Genomic DNA, 12,614 nt, shown 5'->3' on the forward strand with positions numbered 1-12,614 from the left:
ATATAATAAAGGGTTGACCGTCTGTCAGTTTGTACTTTTAGAAACATGTAAACACGGTAACTCAAAAACGAAATTACTTAAATATATCAAATATGGTATGAATACAAGTGTAGTTTTGGACTAAATATTTGTTTCAATCGATTAGGAAAAATGCATCTCAAACACAAATTTCATTTTTAGATACTATTAACTGCATGCCAGGGAGTATTCGCCTAAAGTCTAATTAGTTTGACACGATAGAGTCATTAAAAATTCTAAATTCAAGCCAAGGTTTTAAACTTAGTAATTATTGACCCCCTTATTAGATAGTATGAGAGAAAGTGTTCGTGAGACCACACACGTTAGTTTAAACTTAGTATATTCAAGCTGATTTTCGCATGTCGACTCTTAGAATAATACATTCTCTATTTGCATGAAGATGTAAACAAAGCAATAAAATAAATGATTTCAGAGGAAATCCGCAACAGCACACACAAATCATATTACAAAGAAAAAAAAATGTCCCTGATTTGTAATGCAACAGGAAAAGACTGACTTGTCCACATACAAACACGTGTTTCATTGCGCATCGGACGAAAGCTTTTAAATTTTGATGAACGCAGAGTTGAAAAAACATGCTGCATTGTTTCGCCAGATGAGATTATTTATCTCAAAGAATGTTTTATTTAAAAATGTTAAGAAGAGAGTGACCAGATTTACTGCATTTTAACACGATTCGCTCTAAATTATCAAAGCTGAACAGAAAAGTGAAAAGCATAGCTGTCCCGGTTATTTTTGTTGCTTTGGAGTTTAAATACCCCCCCCCCCCTCACCAATCCTAAACTCGAAATTAAGCAATATTCAAAACAATTTCGATGTGGAATTAAGATTATTTACCAAAATAGGCTGATAATATAAAATCTTCTATAAAATCTTGAGAAGAAGAATTCAGTAGAAGTTAATTTCTAAAAATTAAATTAAATATCAGTTTCATAAAATTTTTAGTACAAAATTCTTAATTTAGAACAAGAAAATGTTATAATTCAGGATATTTTATTCAAAATTAATAGGAAAAAATCCCACAAAAAGAATAAAAATATATACTGTCTATGGTATATCAGAATAATTTTGTAACAATACCAAAAACACACACACACAATTTTTGGATTATTTTTAAAGCTGTTGTATTTTTCTACAATTTAATAAACAATTTATTTAGTGTAAATAAAGAGATCAAATGTTCTAGACTTGAACCCAGGACGTTTAAGATATCGAAAAGGGAGGGAGAGGGTAAGGAAGAATAGAGTCGGGGAAACAGGTAAAACCAGGACAGCCCAGACTTACTCGGAAACATCTGATGCTTATTTCACAACATACTTCATCAAAGAAAAATAAGCTCTTTTGGAATAAACGATTTAAAAACTAGGGTGCGATTAACTTAATATTTCTATTGTGCCTTTCATTTTAAATCAATGTATTAATAAATCTAAATTTTTCTCAGAATAAGAAATAAATTTTTAAAAATTATAATAAATATAATCAGAGGAGAAGACACTTTTAACAGTTAAATTTGGGAAGACATTTGGATGAAGAATCTTTAAAAAATATTTTTAAAAACAAAATTCAATTTGAAATTTTTTTCTTACATTTATTATTTAAACATAAAATGAAAGACAACTCGAGATGTTTATTTGAAATTTAGAAAACTGATAGATATTTTCTTATTCAAAACCAATAAATACAAATAAAAATACAATATTTTTAAATAATTTTAAATAAATACATATATTTTTTAATAATTTTAAAGCAAAAATAAAATCATAAAAAAATCATCTGAATCATAAAGAACGTGTTAAAATCCTCTACAAAAAAAAATTATTTTCATAACAAAAAACTTATTATTATAATTAATTAATTTCATTAAAAAGTTAAAGCAATAAATAAATAAACTATGAAAAAAACTGACTTACCATTGTTGAAAATGAAGAAATCGCTGAATGTTTATGTTTTGAAAGTCATTGTCAACCACTACCGTCGCTCCACGTGCAAGGGGTGATTCAGTTCCGACTGAAAAGTACAACGGAAAAGCCAGGTAAATTGCTCGAAAAAGCAGTCGCCGAACTCGAACTTTCAATCTGCGTACCCCAAGCGAAACGGTGGCCTTGGACTTCACGGTATGGAAAAAAAGAAGTTATGGCGGTTCTTTTTTTTATTTACATTTCTAGTTTCACCTCCCTGATCTGTATAAATTTAGCGTGGTAGGAACCATAAGTTCGGAAAATCGAAAGTTTCACTTTAAGTTCTCGCCTTTCCAAATGCCCATCCACATTTATAGGAGAATTGCAACCGCATACCGTAAGATGTATATATTTTTTTTTCTGTTTTGAACGCTTCGACAAAAGCGTGGAGCGAAATGTTTAAGCGTTGTTATGGCAACCACAACTAGGGAAGGAACCTGGTGGTCAAGTCGGCAACTTGAGACGGGAAGAAGTGCGCCAATGGAGTGGTTTTTGGCGCGAAATCGGCTGAGTGACAGGGCATTGCGTGAAAACTGATGGGTGAAAACAAATTATTCGGGGTACAATCAGTTATTGAATAATTCGTTATTCAATAATTTCGTTATCGAGTAATTGAATGATAAGGGTAGAATGCAATTATTAAATAATTTAAAGAATATTATATTACCTATATTTGGCGCAAATTTTGAATTTTTCTTACACTCCTTGATTAAAGCACATAGCAATTTATTCAAGTTTTCTATTTTTTATATATATATATATATATAGAGACAACTTTTTTTCCTGATAGATATATAAAGATTCAGTAATTTATTAACTTTAACCTAATTAAAGTTTTACTTTTCAATTTCTTATAAAAACATTTACAGTTAAAATGGTCTTTATTTTTTCACTTATTTGCGCCCCCCCCTCCTAACACTTCCAAAACCTGGACAAAAATTGCTAATTACCTTAATTTTTTTCCAATTAATTGGAGAGGGGTCATTTCTTGCAATAAATTCAAAATCTGAACCGTAGATTTAAAAACAAATTCTAAAATTTCCATTTTTTCTTAGTAATTACTTCTCTATATATTCATCTTACTTATTTAATTATTTTGAAAAATGATTTAATAACTTGAAAATTCTTCTTAAGTTTCACAAGGTTCTTTTCCATTTATACTGCATTGCATTTTTAGAGTGCTAAATCATAATTAATGAAACTAAAATGCAAACTCACTGAAAACAAAAGTTAAGATCTGTAAAACATCTGATCAAGAAATGCATATCTTTATGATATTTAATTTTTGAATGTTTCCAGTGTTTCAAATACTTCAAAATATTTAGATATACTTTGGTCTTGTTTGAATTTCGTATTGAAAGGAATTTGAAATTACTTTTACAGCTTTCATCGTGCTTAAAGAATAGTTTTTGAAAATGTTTGATAAAGTTTCGGTAAATTAGAAGTTTATCAAAAATTAATAAAACTATTTTCACCAATATGAGAAGTCATTTTGATGACACAGTTCTCCTTTTGCTTGAAATGATATGTTTTTCATCAATTATGTTAATTCTTCTAATGAAAATAATGAGTTTTCTTTGAACAATGTTTCTCAAAGTACATTAAACTGCCATTAACGGTACAATGAATTGTTTTTAATGGTAATCAAAATTTTTATATTAAAATTTTTAATGAATGTAAAATGATGGAAAGCACATAATTTTACACATACCTTGCTTAAAATATTTTTGGTGTATATATTTAATTGGCATATGTTTTTAATTCTTATATAGTACAAAATTTAAAAAAAGATGCCAAACTCTTCTTAGTGAGTTTCAAAAAATGTCCATGTTGAAAAACTAAGGACGAATGACGTAAATATTGTTAAAAGTTTGTTTAATGAGTTTCTAATAGACATTACTTATTAACTTTTCCTCCAATTCCTGATATTATCTGTAGATTTTAATATCTTTAAGAATGAATATCATGTTATTCGTTCAGCATCTTATCTGATTCAGAGAAAGGTTTACTTTCTCAAAAAGAATAAACATGGAGTAAAATGTGCCTCTATTTCTCGAAAAAAAAAAAGTAAATGCTGGATAATCGACTAGTTTGTTTATCTTATTTGAATTTTGAATTGAGTAATTTGCTTTGAGTTGAGATTCATTGATTAAAATTTTTGTATGCTTTGCTTTTTCGAAAATAATTAAATATCTGTCGTGCTTGAAACAGAACTGTGATTCAATTTCCTAAAAAATAAAGTAAATTTCTAATTGACCTATTGATTTTTAATCTTTTTATGAAATGCAATTGCGATTAACTTCATGAAAAAAAAAAGAGTAAATACTAAAAAGAAATTCATTGATCTTATTTGAAGCCGAACTCACTTTTTTAAAAAAGAATAATAAATTTTAATGGTTTAATTAATTATTAGTTTTTCTTGAAACTTATTCACTCCTTTAAAAGGATAAGTACAAAAAAATTATTGATTAGTTTCTATATTTGAAACAGAACAGATATTCATAATTTTAAAAAACAGTATGATTACATCTGAAACTCAGTTGTTGAAACGGAAGAATTCATTATTCCATTTCTCATCTAATAAATAGCGAAAAGGTTTTCTGTCTCAAAATTATTCAAAATATTCAAAAGAAAAAGTTGAAGGCAGAAAAAAATCAAATACACAATGTATTTAAACATTTTAAAACGCTTTCGATAAAGAATTTGTTTTTTAAAGCAAACATTTTGGACGAAAAATTTCTGGCAACAGTTTGTTATTTGAAATGAAAAATATCGTCTGCTACTTTTAAACTTATTCTTCTATTAAAATAACGCGTGTAAAGATGCTGTGGATTGAAAGATGTGTTTTTTCATTCTTCAAAGAAAAATATTCCTATTCAATAATTAAAAAATATGGTATTAAAAAATTATAAAGTACTAACTAAGCAATATTGTGAATCGGTAACAGAAAAACCGTCAATCGTTATGCATGGAAAGAAGACTCCAAGTGAGTACTCGAAAAAAAGGTACGTAGTGTTTCAAATGTTTCTAAAGTGAAATTGTTGGTAACAAAATAAAATCTGTCGAAGCAAAAACCAATTGCAAAGTCTGTAAATATATTTGTAACAACAATAAATGAAATAATAAAATGGGATTTACAACTTAAAAAAGCTAAAAACGCAATATTCAACAAATTTGTCGATGCTTGTGGATTAACGCAGAGCAGTTCGTAGAAATTTGTGTGAAAACGATTTAAATTAGATAAATGAAAATACATTGTAATAATTGATGAAGCATAAATTTATCTAAATTATTGCAATAAAAATAGATATATTTACTATCGAAAATGTAGGAGGAAATGTGTACAAACTAGGTTCCATCAAAGAAAGCTGCAGTAGAAGCTGCAGTACTATAAGAAGAGTTTAGGAAAATATTAAAATCTACTCAACTTCCTAACAAGAGAAAGTTTTACGTCCGCTATTTACAGAAGAAATTCTATTTCTTTATCCCAATGACTTTCAAAAAGTGAAACTTTATCCAGACAAAGCTAAAGTCATACTTCGAAAAATACTATTGCATTCCTTAAAAGAATGAGCATTGATTAAGGTATGAAATATTACCCTTAACAAAATATTTTGCAAAGTTCCTTGATTTTTCACCCATAGATTATTGTGCCTTTAGTTGTTGAAGAACTGGTAAAGTGGTAGAATAGTAATGGAAATCAAGAATCCAAGATATTTTACAGAAATCCTATGTACCATGGAAATCATGATTCAGACTTTAAGTCAGAAAAAGGATATCAGGTCAAACAATTAAAAATATTGTATTTTAAATGGTGATTAAACTACCCCAAAATTATTCTAAAAATATGTAAATGCCCTTTGTATTATTATGAGATAAACTTTCAATCAAAATCAATTTTATCTGTGGATTTTAAAAGACAATTTCACCATTAGGGACAATAATAACCATACTTGGGATTTTTGAAATATGCAAGTTTTTCATGGGCCATATTTCTGAAAATCGGGCTGGTCCGAAAAAAATCATGTTTTCTCCTTTCCAGACAAAAGAATAAATAAAATTACATTCAAATCCTTTATGTTCATTCTCTAGTAAAAATGATTCATGAGTAAAAATTTAAAAATAATAAATGTAGTTTTAGATTTATGCATTAACTTCAATGAAAAATATAATATTCTAATCCTGTAAGTTTGATATCAATTCCTTTAAAGCAATCTTATGTCATCAAATCTTGACAACAAAGGCTTTTAGTTTCCTCCAGTCCAATCCAAATCAGAAATGTTACAAGCGTTTTCTAAACTAATTTTCTTTCTAACCGACATATGAAACAGTTCATAATGACTAAGAGGATATATCTTATATCGTCACTTTGATACTAATATCAAAGGCCACACACAGCAAATCATACGAAATTTTCACGTAATAGCTGAAACCATTGCGATATATCGCAAATTATGACAATATAAAACGATCCCATATTACAAGCGTCGATATGAAAGTAGACGCAACTCACATATTCTCTCCTAGTAGCTCCTATATAATCTAAAAAAAAAAGCATTTGTATCAATAAAATGCTCCGCAAATTTGATATACGACATTTTGATATAGCAGTGAAGAAAACACTATAGAGATTTAAAGAATTTAAATAACGTTTAGTGCAAAGATATGATAGCTCCCTAGTTTTACAAGCCATCTTATCTGTAAAATGCGGAAGTTATACCTTCATAAATCCTGTATTTATTTTACAATTTTGAAACAATTCCCATGACAATTATGATTCTACGAAACGTGACTTGCTGTCTCACGGCTATACATTTGTTATTGAATATATATTGACCATTGTTTTTATGATGCTAGTTCCTAGCTTTTAAGAAACAGGCTATATTGTTTCCAAAGATATTATGAAACATAAAAGAAGGAATTTAAAATGATGAAAGGAAAAAAATAAGAGAATTGTTCTTTTCTTTTCTTCCCATGGTTGGATTGACATATCAACTATAAAGGATTCTTTTCAAAAATGAACGTTTAGATCTTGAGTTTCAGAAATTTAGAAAGTCATTCCTTTTATCACCCAATACACCTACACATACGACACCTACCGACAGTTTCAATTCCTTTTCTTATTTCCCTGTCGAAACACTCATTTCGTATAAAGATTGGGCGCTATTGAGAATGTAAATATTTTCCTTGTCTCTGAAAATGGTAAATATTTTCTTATTGGTTTTGGAATAACAGTCATTCCAAAAGTATTCTAAAACAGAAAGGTTCCACATATTTCAGTAAACTTACTTCATGCTAATAAAGATGAGATATCTTGAAATATCAGAATTTGCAATTTTTTTGTAACCTGTTCTTAATGATATTATAAAATTTTAATAGTTATTAGGATTTTATTACTATTAATTAATTAGTTTCAACTAAATTTTGATTCCATACGACTGGCGTCATCTATTAAAAAAATTTGTGAAAAAATTGGGTCGAAGATTTCATATATTTATTATAATGAATTATTAAAGTGTAATAAAACCAAATAGTAAAAATTTTTAAAAATAAAAAGTTTTTAAAAATACTTATTATTTGTAATTAAAATGTAGAAATTATTTTATAACCTAATTTCTTCTGTTTGCAGCCTTGAAATTTGACATACAGATATCTGTAATGTTAATTCAGTGTAAAACACTATTTAAAAAAATTATATAGAAATCCTTTTATTTAATATTTTGTATTTTATGTATTGATCATAATATTTTCTGATAATCTTAGAAAGGAAAAACAAACAGATGCACCATCGAAAAGAACAAACAATTGAATTTTTAAAATGAAATTCGTTTTTAATGTCTAACGCAATTTAGTATATCTTGAGAGATACTTTAAATATAATCAGTTACTTCGAAGAATTTAAAAAGCATGCATTTGTCATTCTAATTTAGTTATAGTTTTCAAATTTTTTTGAGGTAATAATTTGATTATTTCTTCTTAATTTAAAATAGAAATGTTTGAAATATATTTCTTCTTTAAATCAAATGTTTTTCCGAATAATTGGTATATCCTTTTCGTAAATCTACAATGTCTTTTGTGAGAATTAAGGTTCCATGTAAATTATTTTTACACATTTAAAACTATAATAACAAACTTCCTAATGTCTTTGTCTCTCTCTTTTTTAAAATACATGTTTATTTTTAATTGATTATTTTGATTTCTATCGTTTGCAATTTAGGATGTGATATCTTTGTCGTTAACAAAAATAAAAGTGCAAAATAAATATATTATTTTGATTTTGCTTTAATATATAATTTTTAAAAGTTTATGTTACTATATATATATATATTTTTTTAATTCGCTGACATTCATTACTTCACTTGTTAATTTTGATATAAATGTTATGTTTATTTTTGTAACAATCGTTCAACAGTGTTGCAACAGGAAATATTTGTTTTTTTAATACAAAGTAATTTCATTGAATATGAGGAGAACTGGAAACGAACAATGCGATACAACGTAAGTAATTCGATTTTCAAGATGCAGCTGTTTTTGCAGCTCCATGATTTTAGCATATTTATTAGCAGTTTAAAAGCTTTTTTTCCCTAAAATCCCATCGATTTTCTCTATTTGCAATGACGTTTTGTAATTCTTTTCTTATTCAGAGAAATTTAATACTAATAGTTTTAATAAATAATTAATAAAAATTTAATTCAGAGTTTTAGACGAATTGGATCTACATGGAAATACCACATTTTAAATTTTACCCATGTACTATTATCATGTTCATGCATTTGACCACACATCATAGGAAAGACAACAGAAATAATTCTAGAAACGTTGTCTCTTTTTTTCTTGAATGATATAAGCTTAAACGTTGATATCATAAAAGTTCTTGGTTTATTCTAAACAAACACATATGTGAACTTTGAACTTTGTATATACTCTGCACGAATGTAAGGCATATCATTTTGTTAATTATGTAGCACTGAATAAAAAAAATATAAAATCTGCAAATAATTAAATAGTAGATATGAGAAGTAATTCATGTATTTCTGTGCATAAAATGTGAGAAAAACTGCATCATGAAATCTAAAAAATACTAGAAATTAGAAAAAAAAAATAACTTTTTCTCCATTTTGTCTAGATCACCTACAGTTGTGTATTAAATGTTTTGAATATATCTGTAAAGCATAAGAAATTGTAAAGGTAGAAACAACTATTTTATCACTCTGTCAGTAGCTAATAATCGAGTGGTGCTAAGAGCGGGTTATAGTTATCTCAAGTCCAGTCCTAGCGGACGCCATGGAGACAAATCATTAGTAGGCTTATAACATTTTTTAAAACTATGTACAATGAGAATAAAAAACTCTATGCTCCAATCACCATATGCAATACCTAAATCACTAATGATGATTGAGGTCTCATTTACTCAATATATGCCACTGTCTATTGTTATAAGCAATCATAGCTGTACATAGTCTATTTTATGTCGATGTAAAATTCACACAAAATTATGAAAGGAAACATTTTTTTTCTACAGATTGTTTCTTCCAATTAGAATTGGGTATGGGAAATTTTTAAATTATACATTGAAATTATTCTTCAAGTAAAGTAAAAAAAAGGAGAAGTCTTTGCATTTTTATCTTATTTTTAAAGTTATTATTTCTTTTTTTTATTTTAAATAATTTATCAGTTCTATTTTTTGTGCGTGTATATCATATACGAGAGACTAAGTGTAGCAATATCTGAAATTATCTGGACTTGTCACGTTCATTTTCTTCATTAATATAGATTTCGATGAATCAATCAATTATTAATGGTTGATTCTCCCAGAATTTGTGCTACAGCTGAGTGATCAAAGATCATTTTCCATTACTTTGTATTTTGTCTGGGAAGGCACTCCGCAAGTAATCATTCGGGCTAAAGATTTTTGACCTCTCTTCAATTACTTTTACTGTATATTATGATTATATTTCATATAGGGGGGGGATGTCAGAAATTACAAGCTTCAATGTGCTTTTTCATTTGAATGATTTCGGTCGCTATGTTTAGTATATTGGAAATGATATTGTTTTCCGTATGGCCTGGAACACACACATGAATGGATTCATGTTTACAAGATTTCATCTTACTCAAAGTACTTTTTCTTGTTTGCAAAAATGGAATTTTAAATTGGTTTTTCGATTACATTCTATACGATATAGTTTTGAAATGCTGTACTTTTGCATATTCGTAAATTCATTTTATGTTATCTTTATCTTTAATGTAAATAATTTAGTTTTTTATATCTTAATGATATAAAACCAACCTTTGGATCTATTATATTATTAAACAAATTGCTGATTCGTGTATCTAAGTTAAATAAATTCCCTAAACCTAAACAAAACTTATAAAATTCAACTGGCCTTGATAATTCAGAACCACAGCGATGAGTTCTGTACTGCTAACAAAGGCTGCATATCCCATAGAGATGATATATAAATAGAGGGAGCTAGTCGCATGTTTCTTATCGAAACAAATATGCCCAGCATGAGTCACATGACTTAGGGAGAATCTGAGAGTAAGAATACCTTTTTTTGGCGACATCTCGCCAATCTTGACATATTCAAAATCTGTCGCGAATCTTTTGTTTCCCGGCATTGGGTCTGGTCGATTTTCATTTCGTGAAAAATTTATTTATTTATTTTCTGGTTTTGAGATTATCTTCCACTAAGCAAACTGGTTTCGAATTTTTTTTTTCTTTTTCATAATATCAATAGCTGAATTTTTTTTTATTTAAATCATGTTTAGTTTTTTACTTTGTTTTTTTTGCATTAATTAAAAGTGATTATTTTTCTTCTTTAAGTAAACATTTTATTTCTTTTATTTGTCTAAAAAATCTTTTAATTTTACATTACATATTCAAATACTTCTATAATTATCTCAAACAGATAAAAAAAAACTTTTATAAAAAAGATTATAAAAATGATCAAAACCTTTTCTCTTTCTTTTTTTTTATTTTTTAATATTTAAAAAATGCATTCATATTTATAATTATTTTTCTTTCTAAAATTTAAATTTTAATCCAAGAATTAGGAGAATATATATTTATTTTTTCATAAAAAATGAAAAGATATTAATTGAAACTGTTAAATTATTTAAAAATATTTTAGAAAGAAAAAAAATACTAGCCCAGGATCGCATGAACTTTAATATTTTCACGAGCAAACCTTCTAAATGTATAATACTATTATACAAAATCTCATCCCGAACTCAGTTTTAAACCTCGTGCCTTCCCTTTGTTAATATCAGTTTTAAATAATTCGCTTCTGATTTATAATTTTGCCGCCAGTAACATTGCTTCTAACTGCCACAGAAACAAAATTAAATCATTTTTGAAATATTAAATGCAATGCAAAATAATAAAGAAATTCGAAATTTTTACGAAAACGAGGATTTTAGGGTATGTATATACCACAAGTTATTAATAAATATTGACATTCAGATAAAATTTTTATCTGTAAAGACAGCATATCTTTCTTTAATAGTTTCTTATCTTTAGAATATCCACTAGTTTCTTGTTAGATCTTAAATAAAATTTATAAAAACATGGAATTATTACTACTACATTTATAAAATTTTACTATATAAAACTTTCAATACGTTTTAGTTTCACTGTTTCATTCACAATGATGAATTAATATCATTCACGGTATGATACGATTCGAATATTTATGGTAAAAAAGAAACAACATATTAGAAATAATAAGGAAATTTATTTGCATTAAAATAATACACATTTATTAATCGGTCAATAATGTTTATATATACACTTGTATTGGCGATAAAAAAAATCATGCCAAGCTTGCAGCCAAGCGCGTGCAACACGTTCGAGATTAAAATAAAGCGAGTAGCAAAATATAATGCAATTATATAAGTTTAAATGAAACTTAATAATGAGTTAACTAAATTAAATATAATAACTAAACCAAACTATGAAATATTATTCAATTATAACATCAAAATCACTGAGTGATCCAAGTTACAAAATTTTAAACTGCTTTAAAATGGATATAAATAGAATATGCTTATTGCGCATAGCTGTGAAATGATACAGGACTATCCTTAGAAGCTTTTTCTATGCATCCAATTGCACAGCATGAGTTAATCGTGGCTTAAATAAGCTGTAAAATTTAACAGTTAAAAGCGAGAAATAATCTGCCATTGAAATGTAATGGAGAATGGAAAATGCGGTTACAGTGAATGAAAATTCTCTCTCGATGTCACGTGATTTTATCTTGTCCTACACCAAAATAGGGTTGAAGCCCCTCTATAACTATTTCAACTCTATGGTATATCCCGAATATCATCAAAGGTAATGATTATGTACATAATTTCAACCTCCATTCTTATTTATTAACTATTTTTTCTTAACGCTTTTGGTTGTGATTTTTTATTGATTTCGATTTGATTCATTGATTTTTTTAATGTGCAACTGTGTTTGATAGCATTTCTTTGTATTTCTCACACTCTTTCATTTTACGTTTTTTCTTTTGTAATTGCTCTGCTGCCTCCTCTCATTTGCATATTCGTATGCCGATTCCCATGTCGTATACTATTATTTGCTTGTTTTTTATGCACAGCGTCAGAGTGAAT

The 12,614-nt window shown here is 27.3% G+C and overlaps 1 protein-coding gene and 1 long non-coding RNA gene across 4 annotated transcripts in view; one reads left to right on the top strand and one right to left on the bottom strand.

Annotated features, from left to right (window-relative positions):
* LOC129971364 (alpha-(1,3)-fucosyltransferase C-like) overlaps nt 1–2,407 on the bottom strand; it is a 71,590-nt gene extending 69,183 nt beyond the window's left edge. Inside the window, exon 1 of the mRNA XM_056085060.1 lies at nt 1,950–2,407. The gene's annotated coding sequence lies outside the window, so the exon portion shown is untranslated. The remainder of the gene's footprint in view (nt 1–1,949) is intronic.
* The window catches only part of LOC129971367 (uncharacterized), a 33,097-nt gene continuing 22,750 nt past the window's right edge, over nt 2,268–12,614 (top strand). For 2 of the 3 annotated variants that reach the window (XR_008784791.1, XR_008784794.1), the window contains exon 1: nt 7,158–7,199. This is a non-coding gene — a long non-coding RNA (uncharacterized LOC129971367). Of the gene's footprint in view, nt 2,335–7,157; nt 7,200–12,614 lie in introns of those variants that run through there. The other variant, XR_008784792.1, reaches the window with a different exon arrangement.

The sequence above is a fragment of the Argiope bruennichi genome, chromosome 6 (genome assembly GCF_947563725.1).
Source record: "Argiope bruennichi chromosome 6, qqArgBrue1.1, whole genome shotgun sequence".
Taxonomy (NCBI): Eukaryota; Metazoa; Arthropoda; class Arachnida; order Araneae; family Araneidae; genus Argiope; species Argiope bruennichi.